This window comes from Podarcis muralis, chromosome W, assembly GCF_964188315.1.
Source record: "Podarcis muralis chromosome W, rPodMur119.hap1.1, whole genome shotgun sequence".
Taxonomy (NCBI): domain Eukaryota; kingdom Metazoa; phylum Chordata; class Lepidosauria; order Squamata; family Lacertidae; genus Podarcis; species Podarcis muralis.
The window spans coordinates 24,414,334-24,433,607 of record NC_135674.1 but is presented as its reverse complement, the minus strand read 5'-3'; the positions used below and the strand labels follow the sequence as shown (position 1 = coordinate 24,433,607).

General features: G+C 48.6%; 1 long non-coding RNA gene and 1 pseudogene across 1 annotated transcript in view; both read left to right on the top strand.

Annotated features, from left to right (window-relative positions):
• Positions 1 to 19,274, top strand: part of LOC144326270 (uncharacterized) — a 188,092-nt gene that overhangs the window by 31,061 nt on the left and 137,757 nt on the right. The gene's annotated exons all lie outside the window — the stretch shown is intronic.
• LOC144326429 (uncharacterized) overlaps positions 1 to 19,274 on the top strand; it is a 32,854-nt pseudogene that overhangs the window by 5,602 nt on the left and 7,978 nt on the right.

The window sequence follows — 19,274 nt, the reverse complement described above, 5'->3', positions numbered from 1 at the left end:
CAAATACGATCTATTTGATATTGGTAGGGTCCTTCTCCTTCATTCCCCTCTCTGACCCTGACTCTCTTACGACACAGGGACCATCCCAGAGTGTGGGCACAACTTCTGCCGGTCCGGCCTGATCCAGTGCAGCGGGGCAAAAAGGAGGCTGGCTTCCTGTCCTCAAGGCCGAGTTGGAGACCAGAGAAGGAGCCTCGTCCGCAATCGGCAATTGGCTACCTTTGTTGAAGTAGCCAAGACTCTCAGTCTTCCAGAGGGAAAGGAGGAGTCTGTGAGAAGCACCAGGAGCCCCTGAAACACTTTTGCAAGGAGGATGAAGCCCCCCATCTGTGTGGTTTGGGGCAGATCCAAGAAGCACCAACATCACGAGGTGATTCCTCTGGAAGAGGCTGTCGAGGAATACAAGGTATCTTGAGGGGTTCTGCCTGAGGACTTGTGAGCTGAGAGGGTGGAAGCAGATCAATTCAAATCCTAATTCTCTTGCTGATGTTTTGAAGGCTGACCATCTTCCTCACTCCGACCTCCTCAGAACCGGAGAGCCTGAAGACTGTGGAGAAGTTGAGACAACTGCGCCAGTTCCTGGAAGAAGAAGAAGAAAAGCGTCTGCTGAATCATGTGGAAGAGGTGGAGAAGGAGATTGCAGAGAGAAGGGATGAGCAGCTGGCCAGACTTTGCAGGAAACTCTCCCCTCTTGAGAGGATCATCCAGGTGATGGAGGAAAAGGGTCAGCAGCCAGCGAGTGAACTGCTGCAGGTAAGATGGCTCCAGGAAAAGGCTGCCTCCCATCCTTTCTGTGCCCCTTTCATGTACGCAAGGAGTGTAGGGGCTCAGTTGACGGAGCCTCGAGTCAGCTTGGTAATGGACAGGAACACCCCAGAGACCTGGGATGCTGAACTCACCTGAAGGCCGACTAGAGATTCTTCAGTCTTCTTGAGGGAAGGGGAGGGGATTTTCTGCTCCTTGCTGATGATTTGCCTCCGAATGCCTTCCCGCTGGGCAATGCTGCCTTCCTGCCCTGCCCTGGGCTTCGCCAAGGATGCAGTCAGGCCTCCTTCTGACATGAGCCAGTCTCTTGACCAAGCTTCTCTTCCCGTTCAGTGGCGCTCCAGGGGCAGTAAAAACCTAGAGCCAACCCAGGGAGGAGAAGGAGAAGGAGAAGGAGAAGGAGAAGGAAGAGAGAGAAAGAGGAAGGAGTAAAAAGAGGAGAGCACCAGGAGGGCAAGGACACGGGGCCGAGCCCAGGCCTGACCCGAGCCTACTCCACGGCAGATAGCACTCCAAGAGATCAGGCTGGGGCCCAGAGGAAGGCCACGCGACAGAGGAGACCCAGAAGAGAAGGTATTACTTCTTATTTTAAAAAAAAATGATTTAAAAAAATAAAAAAAAATTCTCTTTTGAAAAAAAAAGGTTTAAAAAGCTTTCCTTTCCATCTCACAGAACTTTAAATGTAATTCGTGGTTTTTTCACTTTAAATGTAATTCGTGGTTTTTTTCACCTGTCCGCCAAACTTGGGTCGCTTTGCCTTCCTTTAAATGGGAAATCAGTAGTCGAGCCATACTTTTTGGTAAAACGTTCGTCTGGATCCCGGAAGTCCTACCTGAGAAGAACAATGGGAGTTTCCGCTAGTGCCAGCCGCTTCTCCTTCTGCAAGCAGCGCCACCCAAATTCCCACCTGGGATGAGCCACTTGGCGCACTAAACTGAGCCGCCGGAGAAAGACTGTGGCGGGCGGCAAGTGGGAGGGGGAAGTTGTTCGCTTCTGTCCCGTCAGAAAAGTGCTGCTCCTCCCAGGAGGCAGCCTGCTTGCAGAGAAGGGGGCTGGGCTGCCTCAAAGCCCATCAAGGCCAGAGGCTGCTAGCATGACTCATCCTGGCTTTCTCATCTGAGGGGAAAGGATGCACGGTCTTAAATGCTGGCCTTGGCAACTTGGCTGAGCTACCTTGGAATCACTGATCCTGATGGACTTGATTGAGGAGTTGATGCAAGATGGCGACGGAGATAGCAGCATAGTCGGGTTCGCCTGCCTTCAATTAAGATTTTAAGTCGGTTTTTTAGCTTTCTTGGACTCTAATTTTATAGTTTTAATGATTTACTGGCTGCCTTAGCACTTCACCATTGCCCCTGTTTTTCCTAGTTAACGTTTTTATTGTTTTACTGGCTTGTTGCTGTGCTACTGACCAGGCTGGCCTCCCCCATCAACAAATGCCTAAAGGAGCAGCTCCTGTGATTGATTGCCTGCTTTGATTCCTGGCTAAAAACTTGGACTAAAATAGAACGAACTCGCGGTGGCGGCGGTGGTAATGTGTGCTTGAGCTGGTGACCTAGATGCTGGAGGAAAATCTTTAAGCTGCACGAAGAGAAACTCCCCTGTTCAAGGTGAGGCCTTTGGGAGTTTCCCTTTTATCTGAGACCGACCCGTGGTGGGCCCTGCGATAAGCTTTGAAGGAGAATCTTATATTAGTTTTAGTCCTGTGGGTGCAGGACTTCAAAGGAATGGTCTGTGCTGCTTACCGGTAGTCTCCTTGTAGACCTAAAAAGACCTAAATTGCTGGCCTGTGAGGGTGTAGGTGAAGACGCCGATGTTCATATGAACAGGTAGTGAAACATCCCCCCACTGCAAGGCTAGAAGGAAATATTTATCACCTGGGTTGACGTTGAAATACTATCCCCCCTCTTCTCGATATCTGAAATATGGGATATGGGAAACGTCTTAGAGACTCCGAGGAGACAGTCCCCGTTCCCTTTCCGAGATCAAAGCAAACAAGGGTTGAACCATGTCACTTTAAAGAAGGGAGTAATCTACTGGATTGTTCCTACATGGTAGAAACGCAGAACCGTTTCAACCCACTGATTGATTGCGCGTCTGTACTTAAAGATGAAGAGCGAATAATTCCACAAACAACAAGTGATGTGGCTAACAGTAAGAGTGCAGTCTCTCCACAGAAGGAGGAACTGGTCCTTGGCACGACCAATCATATGACATTTGAACAGTCCCATTTAATAATCAAAACCTTGCACTGTATATTCAAAAGACTAGATGATCTTTCGTCCCAGCTGCACAGCCTCCAACAAAAGCTAGTTACTACTTCCCCAGCGTCAGCCGGTGTTAAGTCCCTTGAAGAGAGGAAGGGGACGAGGAGTTTGTCCTTAAATAACAAACGTACCGACAAATTTAAATACTGCCTTAACCTTCAATTAGGTCATCAATCCTTGATCTTAACACCAAGGAAAGTGAGCCTAACTATACAAAATGGGGACCCAAGATGGAGAACTCTGTGTGGTGCCAAGGAACTCCTAAAGGTGCTTTTAAATATGGAGGCAACACAAATTGACCTCTGTGCAGTCCTCCCCCTTGTCCATCATCATAAATCCCAGAGAGTCCTGCTTGCGTTCCAATCCACAAAAATTCCCACTATCATACTACGAAAGAAAGCATTTTTGTTTCGCTGTGGGATAGTACCAACAAGAGCCTTTATAGACCCTAAGCCTAAACCCCTACTGTTGGAGGCAACAACCAAAGAGGGCTCAAAATCTGCTAAACCCGATCCACCAGTGGACACCGGAGTGGGTGGTCTACCCCAGGAGAAGAGCTATGTGGTCTCCACTCCCCTAGCAAAGAACAATGACCATCCGGAAAGTGGCCTGACACCACCAGAAGAGATCGAACTCATTGCCTCCTTCGCAGATTTACCAGTGGTGGAACAAAAAGAAATTATTAAAAGACTGGAATCGCTTAAATCCCAACTTATTAGGAAGCTCAACACCAGAATACACACGTACAGCGAATATGTCTCTCTAGAAGAACCAGATCATATGGATCTCTCAATATCTAATGCTAAATGCATGTCGGCAATGGAGGATAAGATACAACCCCAAGAAGCAACAACCAGTCCTCCCCTCCAAGCAGAACAATCCTCTGTGCTCTTAATAGATTTGCATGACCGTCCATCGAAAAACATACCTGAAGAAAGCAGCACACAACAGGAAAAATCCCCTTCTACACATTCTTCGATGCCAGACCTGGAACCTTCTTATAGCACTGACCAATCAAGAGAAGAGGTGCCTTCGCCAACCTCCCCAAATAGTCCTCCCACCCAGCCTCATCCCTCCTTGCGGAGTATCATGGATTCAACAGCAAGATCAGTGACGGAACTGATTGAAGACCCAACAGGCCACATAAATCATGTAGCTCAAAAGACCAGTAGCAGGCTACAGAGAGACGAAACTTCTGACGAGATAGCTGGTCCACCCCGGGTGGCCCACCAAACTCTTTTGGAAAAGGGGTCCGCCCCTGTTCAAGGTCCTACTCCTAGTAGATCGAGTGGCCAAGCTCAACAGTCAGATGACCTTGTAAATCCCACTCAGCCTTTACGAGAGGTTTTTCATCAGAGGAAGATAACTGATTTCTTTATTGGCTCCCCTCTTCCCGTATCAAAGTTGAGCCAATTTTCCGAATGACAGTCAATTGGAGGTACGGGGAAACCCCAGCCTTCAATATTAAGTTGGAACATTGCTGGATGGAAAAGTAAAAAATTAGATCCAGAATTCCAAAAATATATTAATTCATTTCTTATTATACTATTACAAGAAACTTGGGTGGAGGAGGAAATTGAGTTAAATGGCTTTGAGTTTATATGTCTGCCTGCCAGCCCGTCAATGAATGGTGGCCGCCCTAAAGGTGGCCTTACAATTGGTATCTCCCTTAAACTTCGGGCTAAACTTTCACTAGTGCATGCATTTCCGCCTTATGCTATTACCGGACTGATCTCTGGTGGTAACTTCTCTTTATTGGTTACAAATGTCTATTTCCCTCCGGGAGGGTTAGCAGCGGATCTTACTTCTAGATGGGAATCCCTAGAGGATTTTTTACTTTCTTGCTATCTTAAATATCCCAATGTCCCCTCCATTACTGGAGGCGATTTTAACGCTCGGATAGCCTCAAATTGGGAGGCTCTTAAAAAGTCTAAGTGGTGGACTGACCCTGGCGCTCAAACCTACGATCTAGCATACACCCCCACTAGAATATCAAAGGATGTAAAAGTCAACAAGGCGGGAGTGATGCTTTATCAGATGACTCTACGCCTCAATTTAATAATATTAAACGGCAGGTGTCCTCCAGACATACCAGGAGAGTTCACCCACCTGGGGTTAAAATCCAACAGTGTTCTCGACTATGTTTTGGTTTCCCGGGATCTATTTTTGAATGTCACCTCCTTTAAAATTGATAATGCCCAATTTAGTGACCATCTTCCCCTGACAACCAAGTTATGTGTTGACTGGCAGTTGCTCGACCGCTTCCACCCAATCCCGGTGACTGTGGAGTCGTCCACTAAAGTAAAGGGGACTAGATGGTCCCCTGCCCTCGCTCATAGATATATGGATTTTATCAGAGAAAAGTTTTCTGGTGATCAGCCGGACGTAGGAATAGTCCCACGTGATCCTATTACCTGTTTGAACTCTTTTTCTTGCCTGATAGAAGTTTTAACTCGCTTTTTTATTTCTCCTACCTATGGAGTTAAAAAAGACTATTTTAAATTTGGCGCCCCTTGGTTCAACTCGGCTTGCAAACTAGCCAGACTCCATCTTCACACAATATACAATGACTATAAACTTTCCGGCGCTCCGGCTTTACCTCCATCTTATTCCCTGGCTAAAAAAGCATACAAACAGGCCCAGAAATCGGCCAAACGGGAATGGCATTCAAATCGTTGGCAGACTATAATTTCTGCCTCGAAATCTCATAACTCCCGGAAATTTTGGTCCTTAATAAAGGGAAGAAACACGAAATATCCCTTAACGGTGATCCCGGCCCCAACATGGGAGCAGTTCCTGAGAAAATATTTCTCAGTGGCAGAAGCTCCGGCCACTCATTGGAGACCTTCTAATCCCCTTCCCGTCTGGCCCAATACCGACCCTGCTGAAATCCTAGAATTGATAGCTGAGCTGAAAACTGGTAAGGCCCCTGGGCCAGATTTGGTCCCAGTTGAGGCCATAAAGCTTCATTCTGCATGGTGGGCAGGGATCTTAGCTAAAACGTTTGACGCAATAAATGCCACGGGCTTAATACCAGGAACATGGAAGGAGGCCATTATAATTCCTATCTACAAAAAAGGCCCTCCCGGTGACCCAGGGAATTATCGGAATATCAGTCTGCTATCGTCCATTGGGAAAATATATGCCCGTTTCTTGCTGACAAGGTTGATGAAGTGGTCAGTTGAGGCTGACCTGATTGGACATGAGCAAGCTGGATTTAGATCAAACCGATCCACAACAGACCAGGCAATTATTCTTTATCACTTAGCCCGGAAATACTCGACACCTCGACGGGGCCAACTTTGCGCAGCTTTCATAGATTTGAAAGCTGCGTTTGATAGTATTCCGAGGAAATTGCTATGGGATAAACTTGCCTGTTGGGGAATAGATAGAAGGCTCCTGTGGCTTATCTCCCAACTTCATGCCGGGTCCGTGGCCAGGGTGAGATTATCCCCTGCTGGAGACCTGACTAACCCAGTGCCAGTAAATAAGGGTGTACGCCAGGGTTGTATTTTAGCGCCGCTTCTTTTTAACTTATTTATCAGTGATATGAGGAACCCATTAGCCGTCGCACAAAAAATTATCCACACCCCTCGCATAGCTGATTACCGTTGTCCTTTACTTCTCTATGCAGATGACGCGGTACTACTCTCTTACTCTAGAGTGGGTTTAAGGAGGGCATTAAAGATTTTTGCGACATATTGCCATTCTAATCAACTGTCTATCAACCACACCAAGTCTAAAGTACTGATATTTTCAAGGAGTCGGAAACTTTATTCTTGGAAGCTGGAGGGCACGAAAATCGAACAAGTACATAAATTTAAATACTTAGGAATTTATTTTCAATATAATTTAGGGTGGAAAGCGCACATTGAATATCTTCAAAACAAGACAAAAGCCCTATCACACTCCCTCCTCCGTTTTTTCTACTCTGAGGGGGCCTTATTCATCCCTGCGGCCTTGAAAGTGTATAGCATCAAAGTGATGGCCACAATGGCCTATGCTGCTCCTTTATGGGCTGCCTTTGCAAACCTCTCACCTTTAGAGACACTTCAAAGCCAATTCTTACGCCGACTTTTAAAATTACCAACATGCGTAAGTAATGCGGCCATTCGCTTAGAAATGAAGATCCCCTCAGTGGAGTTAGTCATATGGAGGAGAGTTTTGATCTATTGGATATCCCTATGGCATAAACTCCCGAACCACTATCTAATTCAATGCATGTGGCGGGATGACTTCACAAATTTGTGGTCAGGAAAAATCCATGCCAAATTGCTGTCCTATGAGATCTCGCCCACTGAATTGCTCAAACTGGATCTAAATGTGGCAAAAAGGTGTATAAATCAAAGGCTGGATGATGCGGAGCTATACCAAAATTTCGTAGCTGGTGGTGGAGCCTGCTCGCCGTTAAATTTCGGCATAACCCCTATCTACCGCGCTCCGTCCTACTTAACATCGCTTATGGCTGCGTCTCACCGTTATGCCTTCATTAGAGCTAGGTTCAATGTTTTTCCAACAAACATGCTGAGACATAGATTCACTAAGGGCCAAGTCCCTTCAATGTGTGCTTGTGAAATGAAAACATCTGAATCTCTACATCATGTTATGTTTATCTGCCCTTTGTACAGTTCAGCCCGTGCTAGTATTCTAAACCCCATAATCCAGCCTATGGCTGACAAACCAGTAGACCTACAGCTTGCCTGGGTACTTCAAGATGTGGATCCTTATATTACCCTACAGGTTGCTAAATTCCTAACAGCCGTCCTCTCGCACAAGAGACGGAACGGAATGTTAGCTGATTATTGATAGTCACAAGAATTTTCTATAATGACATCAGATATTGTTTTTAGTGTAGTGCCAAAATTTTTTAATCTTAATCTTAAACTTTTTTATGAATGGCTAATATCCGTCCTTGTGAGTTGTGAACTGTGTTATACTACTTGTGGTTTGTATGAGTCCGCTGTTTTATTTGATTTGTTTTGTTGTGTTGTGCTTCATGATGGGCGTAATAGCCGAATAAACATTTGTTGTTGTTGTACCTTGGGCCAGTCCTTGGGCCAGCTTAGCCTCCCTCACAGAGGGTTGTTCTGCAGATACACTCAGGAAAACACCCGAGGCATGAAGAAGAAGAACGAAGAGAATGGGGTCTGGAAAGGGGGGTGGGGAGCGCTCCCTCCCCAGCCGCTCCAGGATGGGAAGTGCGTCCCAGGGGAAGCGGGATTCAGGCGGAGGAGGACGTCGGGTTGGGTGGGGGTTGCCAGGAGCAGCACGATGTCCCTCCAACCCCCGGCTTCCACTCTCCAGGCAGGCACCCAACGTGGCCAGCTGGCAAGGGCTCTTTCTTACTCCAGCCTTGGCGTGCAGATCCCGGGTTCAGCCCCAGATCTCTGGAGCAGAAAGGCTCTTGGGCGTTGGGTGTGAATATGAAAGGCAGCATCTGTCAGAATAGGTCATACTGAGCCAGTACAGATGAAGGTGACTATTGGTTCGCTTCCTCAGCATCCCAGAACTGTGAAGGTTGCCTCAACTGTTGAGCAACACAGCTAAGGAAGAAGGAGTGGAGTGTCTCCGGGGGGAGCATAGCTCCCATTCCCTTCCAAACACACAGACAGGACAGTGTGGTGGCACCCAGGGAATAGTTGCAGCAGCCGGATGGCTGGCTGAAACACACACCATTGCACTCTTTTTGAATGGGATTCAATCTGAATCAGCCAGTTAGTGAACTTGGTGCTCCTGTGCAACAAACCCGCTACAAAATTGCTCTTTCCCTCACACTTCCAGGTCCCTCCAGCTGGGCTTTTTGAGTGTGATGGGTTTTTCTCACTCCAGAGCAGTTTGTCTTTAAGCTGAAGGTCACCAGGAAAGCAAGGGAGACTAAAAAAAATGCGGAAATGACTGGAAAAAGAAAAAAAGGAAAATCAAGGCTTTCGACTCTTGGTTTCCTGGAAGAAGATCAAAAGACTCCCCTGGACTAGAAGAGACATCTCATTAATGCCAAAGAACTTTGGATATCTGCTTGGGAAGTTTCTGATGCAATATTAATTTAACAAGGAGCCAGGAGTGAAACCGAAAGTAGACTGACCAGCTAGCTGAATCCAATTATATTGCTATGGGGTGGGGGGAAACCTCTAACATTTTACTTTTCGATACTTGTATTTCCAGGGTGAATTGAATGGGGGGGGGGGGTTGGAGGAGAGGCAATAAGAAGAGCTAACTTTTCCATGGCTGGGGGCGCAATCTGGACGGTTCTGCCGGGGCGCAATATCACCTAACTACTGCTCTGCGCCTCTGGACCAGGGGTGGATGGTGCTCATTGGGACTGGGAGGGTGGAAGGCAAGGAGGCCAACAGTAGGTGGCGCCAAAGCCAAGGAGTGGCAGAGCCAATGCCTTCTGTATCTGAGATGGAGTGGGAAGGGGCTGGCGGCCACTGCAGCCATCCCCTTGTCTGCCCTCATTGACCGGCCAGAATCCACTGGGCAAATGCTCATATTGCCAGAGTCTGGGTCTTCTGCTGTTGCTCTCTCAGAAACCATGCCCAGGTGGGATGTTTCGTTTTTCGTAGCTGCTTCATCCCTGAGGAAGTTGAAGGTGACGCAACTCCTGCATCTCTGAAGTGGGAAGGTTTGGAGGTATTTCAGATTCCCCCCTTCTCCCTTGGCTCCGTGGAAAGAAGGCATCTTTACATTTTGAGCGCATTTCACAGGCCAGGAGCCAAGCACCCCTTCCTGAGGGGGAGAAGATGCCCAGAAAAGATGAGCCCTTCCCAGCCCAAAGGCGTTCCCCTGAGATTCAGCTTCCGGGCTATGGCTAACCAGGTTAGGAGCAGGAATATTGGGAGCGGGAAGGAACTGATGTCATCTGCCAGAGCAGCTGGCTAATTGAAGGGAATGAGGTGATAACAAGGCTTTCAAATCTGAACTCTTGTTTGCGGCTGTTTAGGATAGAGGGAGGTGGAGAACAAGGGCAATTGGAAGCAGACTCTGGGTAGTTTGTTCCTTCTCTTTGTTCGGGTTCCTACGTCACACCAGCAGTTTAAATGGCAACACTCCTTTGCAAGATTGTCCACCTTTTTAATTGTTTGTTATGGAAAATCAATAAAATGAGAAGTTGCCCCTGCCAAAGGGTTGCATGACATCTGGCTGAAGACTTTTTGTGCTAAAAGTTGAAGCTATGCTGGGGTGTGTGGGTGTGTCCGTCCGATCATGTGGCCGCTGTGTATTCAACATTCCACCCCCTCCAAAGCATCCTAAGAACCTTACTTTTCCTTTCACAGTGCTACGATTCCCAGCACCCTTAACAAACCATTGTTCCCAGGACTTTTTGGGTGTGGGTGGGAGGAGATGTGCTTTACATGTGCGGTGTGCAGGCATCTCCCAGCACATGTATGGGGGGATTCAAGACTAACTCTTATGCTTTTCTTCCTTAGACCAGCTTGACGTTGAAAAAGAGGTTCTCTGGGTTGAGGAACACACGCCATTTCACAGCGAAGCAGAACACGGGCCGAATGGTCACTCTGCCATTGGATTTGGTGAAATCAGACTGGATTTGCAAAGGGGCTTACCCCTGAAGCCAGTTGGTTGCCTGCCTGTGGCTGGCTGGCGGCTTGGCATCACCAAAACACAAAGAGACAGCCCCATGCAACCTCACACCCAAAGATTTCTGCCCATGCTTCAGACATGCAGCCCTAAGAGCAGCTCTGACTCCCACTCTAGGCCCCTCTGCCCCAGTCTTCCTCCTGATGTAGGCTACAGGATCTGGGAAGTCTGATCCAGCTTTGAGGTGTGGTTCCATATGGCCGTTAGTACTGTTGTGTTTTTGCCAGAGAGCCACGTGGTAAGGAAGATCTCCAAGTATGCTTCCTAGGGACTCCACTTTAATCCTCAGATGTGCCCACAAAGGCATGATCCAGCACCCTCATGCCACAGCTGCCTCTGGAGTGACCCTCCCTCCGGTAAGAGGCATACCTCACAGCTGAGTGCCTGGTTGTTTGTGTAGGGCGGAGGCTAGGAATCTTGTGGGCTCCCAGATATTGCCAGATCCAATGGCCTTCTGCCTCAGCCAGCATGGCCGACGGTCAGGGGTGATGGAATCCAACAACATCTAGAGGGCCACACAATTCCCCATCCCTGGTCTAGTGAATTTGAGGTTCTTGGTTTCTCTCCCTCTGCCCCCTTTTGCCTGGAAAAGCACTTTGGCAGATTCCTTTGGAGGATTTGGGTGTGACAAGCTGTAGCAGCGCACTGAATAAAACAACTCTGAGAAGCTGAAATACGGGGCTGTTTTCTTTTCTAATCAAAATATTCACTGTGCAGTTCACTGTGCAGGAAACACAATGTTGATATTGTCCAGGAAATGGGTTTTCAGTTGGAGGGCATGGGTTGCGTGAGAGCATGTTGTGCGGGATAACCAGTCTCATATAACCAACATGCTTCCGTCTAATTAGTGCATGAAGGGGTTAACACCATAGAGTAAGCTGTCCTGCCATCTTAGCCATGTCTCTTCCCCTTACATTGGGAGTGAGTTCTGATCTATTCTGGTATTCACTTCTTCAGCGTTTAATGTACTGTAGGTTTTTCCTGATTTTATGGTTTTATCTTTCTGTAAAAGGCTTTGATGTTTCTTACCATCTGGTGTGTATAAATTTTATGAAATAAATAAATAATTTTGAATAAATAAATAAATAAATAAATAGGAAGATGTAAAACCACAACCTCCGAAATGAAAGCTACTGTCCCGCCAGACGGATGTTTTTGCCTGGAGGGGGGCCGTATTCTGCAATGTGCTATCGATGCAATAATAGTGCAGCTTTCTAATGGACTGTCCACGCAAACATCATTCTGCTTTCTCAGTTGCTCTGCAATGCTTCGCCAGGGTTACCACATCATGGCCCCCTGGGGGTGCGCTCCTGTGTTGTAGCTCAGCAAAAGCAGGACAAAATTCCTCTAGTATGGCTCACAGTGAGGGCTGCTGAGACTTGGGAGAGATCTTGGAGGCCAAAGAGTTTGCTTTTCTGCTCAGTACAGGGGATCTTGCCAGCTCTTCACCCCTGACTGGCTGAAGATGCCCATCTCTTATCCATGCAGCTCCACAGCGTGCCTGGATAATGACTCAGATGGAGCTGGACACACCATTCCTGAAGGATGCAATAATCTTGCAATTGTGGTGGACCAACTACATGTCATTTTGCTTTGCAAGTTGTTCTGTGATGCGTCCCCTGTGCTACTATATTATCAGCCAGAGGGGCCCTCTTGAGCTATAAAGTACAACTTAAGTGGGACAAATCCCCCCCCCCCAATTACATTTAGATGGATTTAGGGGAGTGCAACTGGTTTGGTCACACTGGCATGAAGCCTTGAGGGCTCCACAGGGGACACCGCAACTATGATGTTGAATAGACGTTGAGAGGCGTGGGGCACTGAATTTTGGCATCGTACATGGCTCCCCTGGAATTTGAGATGCCATGGTTCACCACTGAAGAACATTTGTGGTATGAAAAAGGTACCTGGTTTCAGCTGGAAGTTAGGGGGCACTGGTTGGAAGGGTCGGAGTATGTCTGTCCCGAAAGCTTTGCAGGCACGAACAGTACTGAATACAGTCTTGCATATAACTGCCCTCCTACTGTCATGAATAGAAACAATCTGTTTTACAGAGGCTGTTTAGCTTGCTCTTTTTACCCCTTTACTAGACAGGCTGTATTTCTGTGCTGTTTTCAGAGTGGGGAATGCCCATTCCTTCATGGCCAGCATGGAAACACAGAAGGCTAGCCATTTAGGAGGTTTGCAAAGAGGACAAGGGTGTTACGGGGTAATCTTCTAGCAAACAAGTTTGGCACAGCAGATCTGAGAGGTGGTTTTCTGCTCCCGGAAAGCCAGCCTGGAAACCAGGTTGCCAGGTGAAGGAAGAATGGAGAGATCAACCAACTCACTTGCCTTCAAAGAATTTCTGGTTGCCTGTGGCTACTGGGATAGTGCTTAGATATCAGGCTGGCTGACACATCTTAAAAAATACAAGGAAAAAGCTTTTTTTCTTTCATTAGCAAAGCTCCTTTGGGGCCCCAAATAGCTAAGCTGAGGAAGAAGTGGCTGGTATTACTTGTTTGTTCTTGGTCCTGATCTTGCCTGCCCTTGCACACTCCTGTTGTCTTTGCATATTTAACCAGCACGTCTGTTCCGATTGGAGTCCTATTCCTGCAGTTCCACATCCTTCTCTTTGGCACTTTGGCATTAGGTTCCAGGAGCTGGACCTGAGCGCAGAGGCTTTCTTCTACTTGGACTCGACAAAGGAGCAAGAGTGGCTGACAGCTGTGGAAAAGGCTTTGCGTTCCAAATCCAAGTACAAGAAAGTAAGTCCAACCCCACCCATTTCTTCAGCAGCCAGAGAGCTGTCGGGAGCTGGAGTGAGGAGGAGGAGGTCTTGCCCCAGTGAGGTAGTTGTGAAGGCTGAAGGTTGCTACCCTCCCACCACTCTCTGAAGTCTCCTCCTCCCCCTGGTCCTTCCCAAGCAACCTGAGACTCTGACACCTTGCCTGTCTTTGCTCCCTCCTCTTAATTTCTCTGTGTTCTGGGAGACCAGCAGGGAGGGGAGCTGATCGCAGCAGGATGGGGAGACCCCCTGGCTTCTTCAGCAGCCTGCCTGATCTCTGCCTCTTGACCCCCGCCTCCAGCCTCCACTTCTGCCTCGGATTCTGGGCTGCTGTTTGCCACAGAATCTTCCTGCCCTCCTGCCTCTTCAGTTTCCAACACCTCCTCTTGCTCACAGTCTGCTCCCTCTTCTCCCTCGGACGACTCAGCGTCGTCCCCCCCCCACCAGTTCCCTGGCTCTGAGCCTTCTTCCCTTGGGGGACCCCCAGTTGGTGCCCCCTGCCACTCCTATCTGCATCCAGCTGGCCCAGGACAGCAAGCAATGAACAGAGCTGGTAGACATCCCAGTACCTTGCATCTTCTTTGTGCAGCTGGTGCGTCTAGTCGGAATGATGTTGCTCATCTTTGTCAGGAAGGACCAGCTCAGCCGCATCAAGGAAGTGATGAGGGAGACAGTGGGCACAGGCATCATGGGGAAGATGGGGAGTAGACCCTGACAGCGGAATTCCCTACGTCTATCTTTCTGTCTTTCTATCTGTTTTTATAATCTCTGCCAACCAGTTTCCCCCTCTTTCCCGCTTGCTCACTAACAGCCATCTTTGCTCCACCCCTGCAGGGTAATAAGGGGTGTGTGGCCGCGAGGTTTGTCTGCAACAATACCAGCTTCTGCATGGTCAATTCCCACCTTGCTGCCCACATGGAAGACTTCGGGCGCCGAAACCAGGATTACAAGGATATCTGTGCCCAGATGAGCTTCCTGCCCCCTGACCAGGGTCTGCCGCAGCTGACAATCATGAAACACGAGTGCGTTTCAAGGGCTTGGAGGGAGAGAGCCATGGCTGATGTAACTTGTTGGTCTCCACTATCTGGAGAAGCAAATTGAGTCATGTTTCTGTAACTTTCCTGCCTGTGTGTAGCTCAGGGTAGGCAGCATTTGTTGTTGTTTAGTCGTGTCTGTCGGTTTGCAAGCCCCCTCCTTAGAGGCTGGCCCCTCTCACTGTCCTCGGAGCTTGCTTACCGGTAACCTCCTCTGGCTGATATCTCAGACAGACCAGGGAGATTTTGATAGGCGACCTTTTCCCAAGCGTGGGTAAAATGCACAACCCCTCCCTCCTGCTTCCGCAGGGGAAAGAAAATAAGTCAGAAATCTACAATAAATGTTGGAAATGTAAAGAGACTGAAGGTACATTCTTTCACCTCTGGTGGACGTGCCCAAGGATTAAGGCTTTCTGGGAGAAGATTTATAATGAAATGAAAAAGGTATTTAAATATACCTTCTTAAAGAAACCAGAGGCCTTTCTCCTGGGTATGGTCGGCCAATTGGTGTCAAAGAAGGACAGGACTTTTTTCATGTATGCTACAACAGCAGCAAGAATACTTATCGCAAAGTATTGGAAGACAGAAGAGCTACCCACCGTGGAAGAATGGCAGATGAAAGTTATAGACTATATGGGACTGGCAGAGATGACTGGCAGAATCCGAGACCAGGGGAAAGAGACTGCAGAAGAAGATTGGAAGAAATTTAAAGACTATCTTAAGAAATATTGTAAAATTGTTGAATGTTAAGACGATGTTGATTCTGAAATTATGGGGTTGCTAGCTGCAATTATTATTGTGCTGGTCCCAGGGGGGGGAAGGTACTATTACCGTAGCCCAAGTTCAGTCCAGAGTCTCTAGCAGGGTAGACGATCACTAGATGAGACGCGAGGTCCGAGACAGGGAGCCGGGCGGGGAAACAGGAACGCTGGTAGGGCAGAAGCAGGAAGCCAGGCGGGGAACAGGAACACTGGTAGGGCAGAAGCAGGAGTCCAGGCGAGGAACAGGAACACTGGTAGGGCAGAAGCAGGAATCCAGGCGAGGAACAGGAACACCGGAGAGTCAGAAACAGGAAGCCGGGCGAGGAACAGGCACACTGGGAGTGCAGATCTAGGACTGGGTAAAGCAGGTACTCCACAACGACGTTGCTCCCGCAACCTGGGACCAGGCTGGAGCTCAGTTGACACAGTCATTGAGAGGAAATCTCACATAATGGATAGACCTTCACAGATGAAGGATGAACCACTGTTTACCATTGGTACTGGTTCTCCTAATAGTCCAGAGGCTGAACCAGTGAGCAGAGAAGATCAGCACCTCATACGCAGGTCTGAGAGGGTTACAAAGGGTGTACCACCCAAGAGGTATTCAAAAGAGTTTGCTAACTTAGCTGTTGCATGTGTTGCTGTTGTACACAACCGAGGACAGGTTGAAGCAGTGTCTAAGTCAGAGACAAAGACACAACAGAGAGTTGCTAGCCAAGGTAATGCAGATGCACTCATTCCTTGGAAGCCAGACAACCAGAGAGGTACACTGGGGAAACCAGTGGCAGGGAGTTCCAAGGGTGGAACTGAAACAACAGGGGAGTGTTATGTGTATAACAACTGTTTGTTTTCTTCTCTGGATGAAGCTTTGCTCGCAACAACATGCACTGATTCTTTTGGGGGAGGTTGTTACGAAAAAGGAGCAATGCAGATGCGAGCTCCAGATGGCTGGAAAGCCAGACAGGATGTTGTTGCTTGTGGCTGTACCGTGGGAACAAAGGGGCAGTCTATTCACTATGCTGAGCACCGGATGTTAGCTCAGAGTGTCATCTGACCTGTACTCGAGGAGGATCGCCGATAGAAGATCTCGCCTGATCTTGCCGGGAGTCGCAGACCGGGGAGGTCAACAAGGAATTAAGCCGGGTGCCTGGAGAGTGGCCAATTCCTCTGATAAGGCTTAATTCTGACAGCCACATGGGGCAGAATCCAATGGAGATGAGCTAAGCCATTTATGTGAAACACTCCTCAAATGGTTGGAAGAGGATAAAGTAATTCTCTGCTTCTCATAAACGCTTTGCTGTGGGGAAGCTGCACCCATAGGGCCATGTTTCAAGCAGCAAGCATGTAAGACTTGAACCTCGCATGATGAAGTCAACTTGAGTTGCGGTGACTCCCTTTCTCAGCCCTGTCACGTAGTCATAGTGGAACTATGAATGGCTTGACCTGTTGAACTTTGGGATGCTGCTGTACTAATAGGTCTAATTGCTTTAAAACGTTTTATGTTGATAACTCTTAAATGAAAGACTTTCTCTTAAATGTATAAAAAATGCCTTCCAGTAGCACCTTAAGGTAAAGGTAAAGGTACCCCTGCCCATACGGGCCAGTCTTGACAGACTCTAGGGTTGTGCGCTCATCTCACTCTAGAGGCCGGGAGCCAGCGCTGTCCGCAGACACTTCCGGGTCACGTGGCCAGCGTGACGAAGCTGCTCCGGCGAACCGGCACCAGAGCAGCACATGGAAACGCCGTTTACCTTCCCGCTATAAAGCGGTACCTATTTATCTACTTGCACTTAAGGGTGCTTTCAAACTGCTAGGTGGGCAGGAGCTGGGACCGAACGACGGGAGCTCACCCCGCCGCGGGGATTCGAACCGCTGACCATGCGATCGGCAAGTCCTAGGTGCTGAGGTTTTACCCACAGCGCCACCCACGTCCCTATCCAGTAGCACCTTAGAGACCAACTAAGTTTGTTCTTGGTATGAGCTCTCGTGTGCATGCACACTTCTTCAGATACATGAGCACACAAAAGCTCATACCAATCACAAACTTAGTTGGTCTCTAAGGTGCTACTGGAAGGCATTTTTTTATTTTGTTTCGACTACGGCAGACCAACACGGCTACCTACCTGTATCTTAAATGTATGCCAGCCAATCTTCCGTTGGTAGAAAACATGGGCTATCCAGCTAATCAGCAGCATCTCACCAGGCCTTAATCGGCAAGGTATATCTGGTCATGGTTTGTTGCTCCCTAACAAGCCACAGTCAGCAGGCCAGCCATAAGCAGGGACTTCAGATTGGCTGGCAATTGTTGCTTATTATGATAGGGCCACAGTCCCGGGTTCAGACGTGATGTGGTGCCAAGGCCTTGTGCTTTGCTTCTCCTGCTTGCTCCAAGAGAGAACAGCATGAGGAGCAATTGGGCAGCATGTGCTACATAATGCATTATAAAATGACTCCTTATGGCCGCTGTATGTTTACAGCATCTAGGAAGCTGCTTTGTATGCAATCAATCACAGTCTTCACTTAGACTAATCTGCATAATAACAAATCACCATTTCGCAGGGAATGCATGTTTTAATGCTCCCTAATGGCAAACTCCTTGCTTGTAGAAATATCTTTTTAAATCCTATCCAAATGGCATGTCCTTGTCTCAGCTCCTTGTCTCAGCTCCTGAATTACCATTACCGAAATGGAGATCTAGAAAATTTCCACTTCCTGCCTACCTTGGGAACCATCACGCGCCTATTTATGATAAAGGATACTCTATGGTGGTTCCACTCTCTCCGCCCAGTGAGGGTATTTAAGGACGAAACAAGGAGGCAATTGGTTCCTTGCATAGAGTCAAAGCTAATGAGGACAAGGGAAAGCAAGCTTAACACTAGAAATACTAACTGCCCGAAGGAAGAAAAGAATTCTGTAAGCCTAGATTTACAAGACCTGAAGCAGAGGCTAATGAGTATAAAGACTGAGATTTCTACCCAAAATATAAGGTCAGTAGAGCCTAGAGCACAATATTTAAAGAGGTCCAACAGCTCCTTATCCCATAGAAAGACATCAGTGCAACTCCCTGTTTCCTTTTCAAGCGACACCGAAGTACAGTGGTGCCCCGCAAGACGAACGCCTCGCAAGACGGAAAACCCGCTAGACGAAAGGGTTTTCCGTTTTGGAGGCGCTTCGCAAAACGAATTTCCCTATGGGCTTCCTTCGCAAGACGAAAGCCCATAGGGAAATCTCCGGGACAGCGGGGAAGCGCAGCGCGTCTTCCCCACTGTCCTTGGACCTCCTCCGAAGGCTGGCGGCGGGCGGAGAGACATCCTCCCGCCGCCAGCCTTCGTTTCTCCGCTGTCCCGGACGGCTTTTGAAGGCAGGCGGGGAGGAGCATAGACTTTCGCCCCCCGCCCACCTTCAGAAGAGGTCCTGGACCTCTTCTGAAGGCCGGCGGGGGGCGAAAGTCTTTGCTCCCCCCTGCCTGCCTTCCCGGGAGAGCGGAGAAACGCAGCGTGTTTCTCCGCTGTCCCGGACGGCTTTTGAAGGCAGGCGGGGGGGAGCAAAGACTTTCGCCCCCCGCCCGCCTTCAGAAGAGGTCCTGGACCTCTTCTGAAGGCCGGCGGGGGGCAAAAGTCTTTGTCCCCCCTGCCTGCCTTCCCGGGGGCTTTTAAATCGCCCCGGGACAGCGGAGAAGTCCCCCGCTGTCCCGGGGCTTTTTAAAATGCTGGCGGGCGGCAGCGGAAGCTTCGCTCCTGCCCGCCAGCATTTTAAGATCGCCCCGGACAGCGGAGAAGTCCCCCGCTGTCCCGGGGTTTTTTAAAATGCTGGGGGTGGGAAGAAAAGCCCTTGGTCCCCCCCCCCCCCCAGCCTTCAGAAGAGGTCGGGGGACAGACTGTCCCCGGACCTGGTCTGAAGTCGGTTTCCATAGGAACGCATTAATTGATTTTCAATGCATTCCTATGGGAAACCGTGCTTCGCAAGACGGAAAAATCGCAAGACGACAAAACTTGCGGAACGAATTAATTTCGTCTTGCGAGGCACCACTGTAGATGAGGAATTTGGCGCCTCCGACATTTCTATGGCAACAACACCTAAAGAA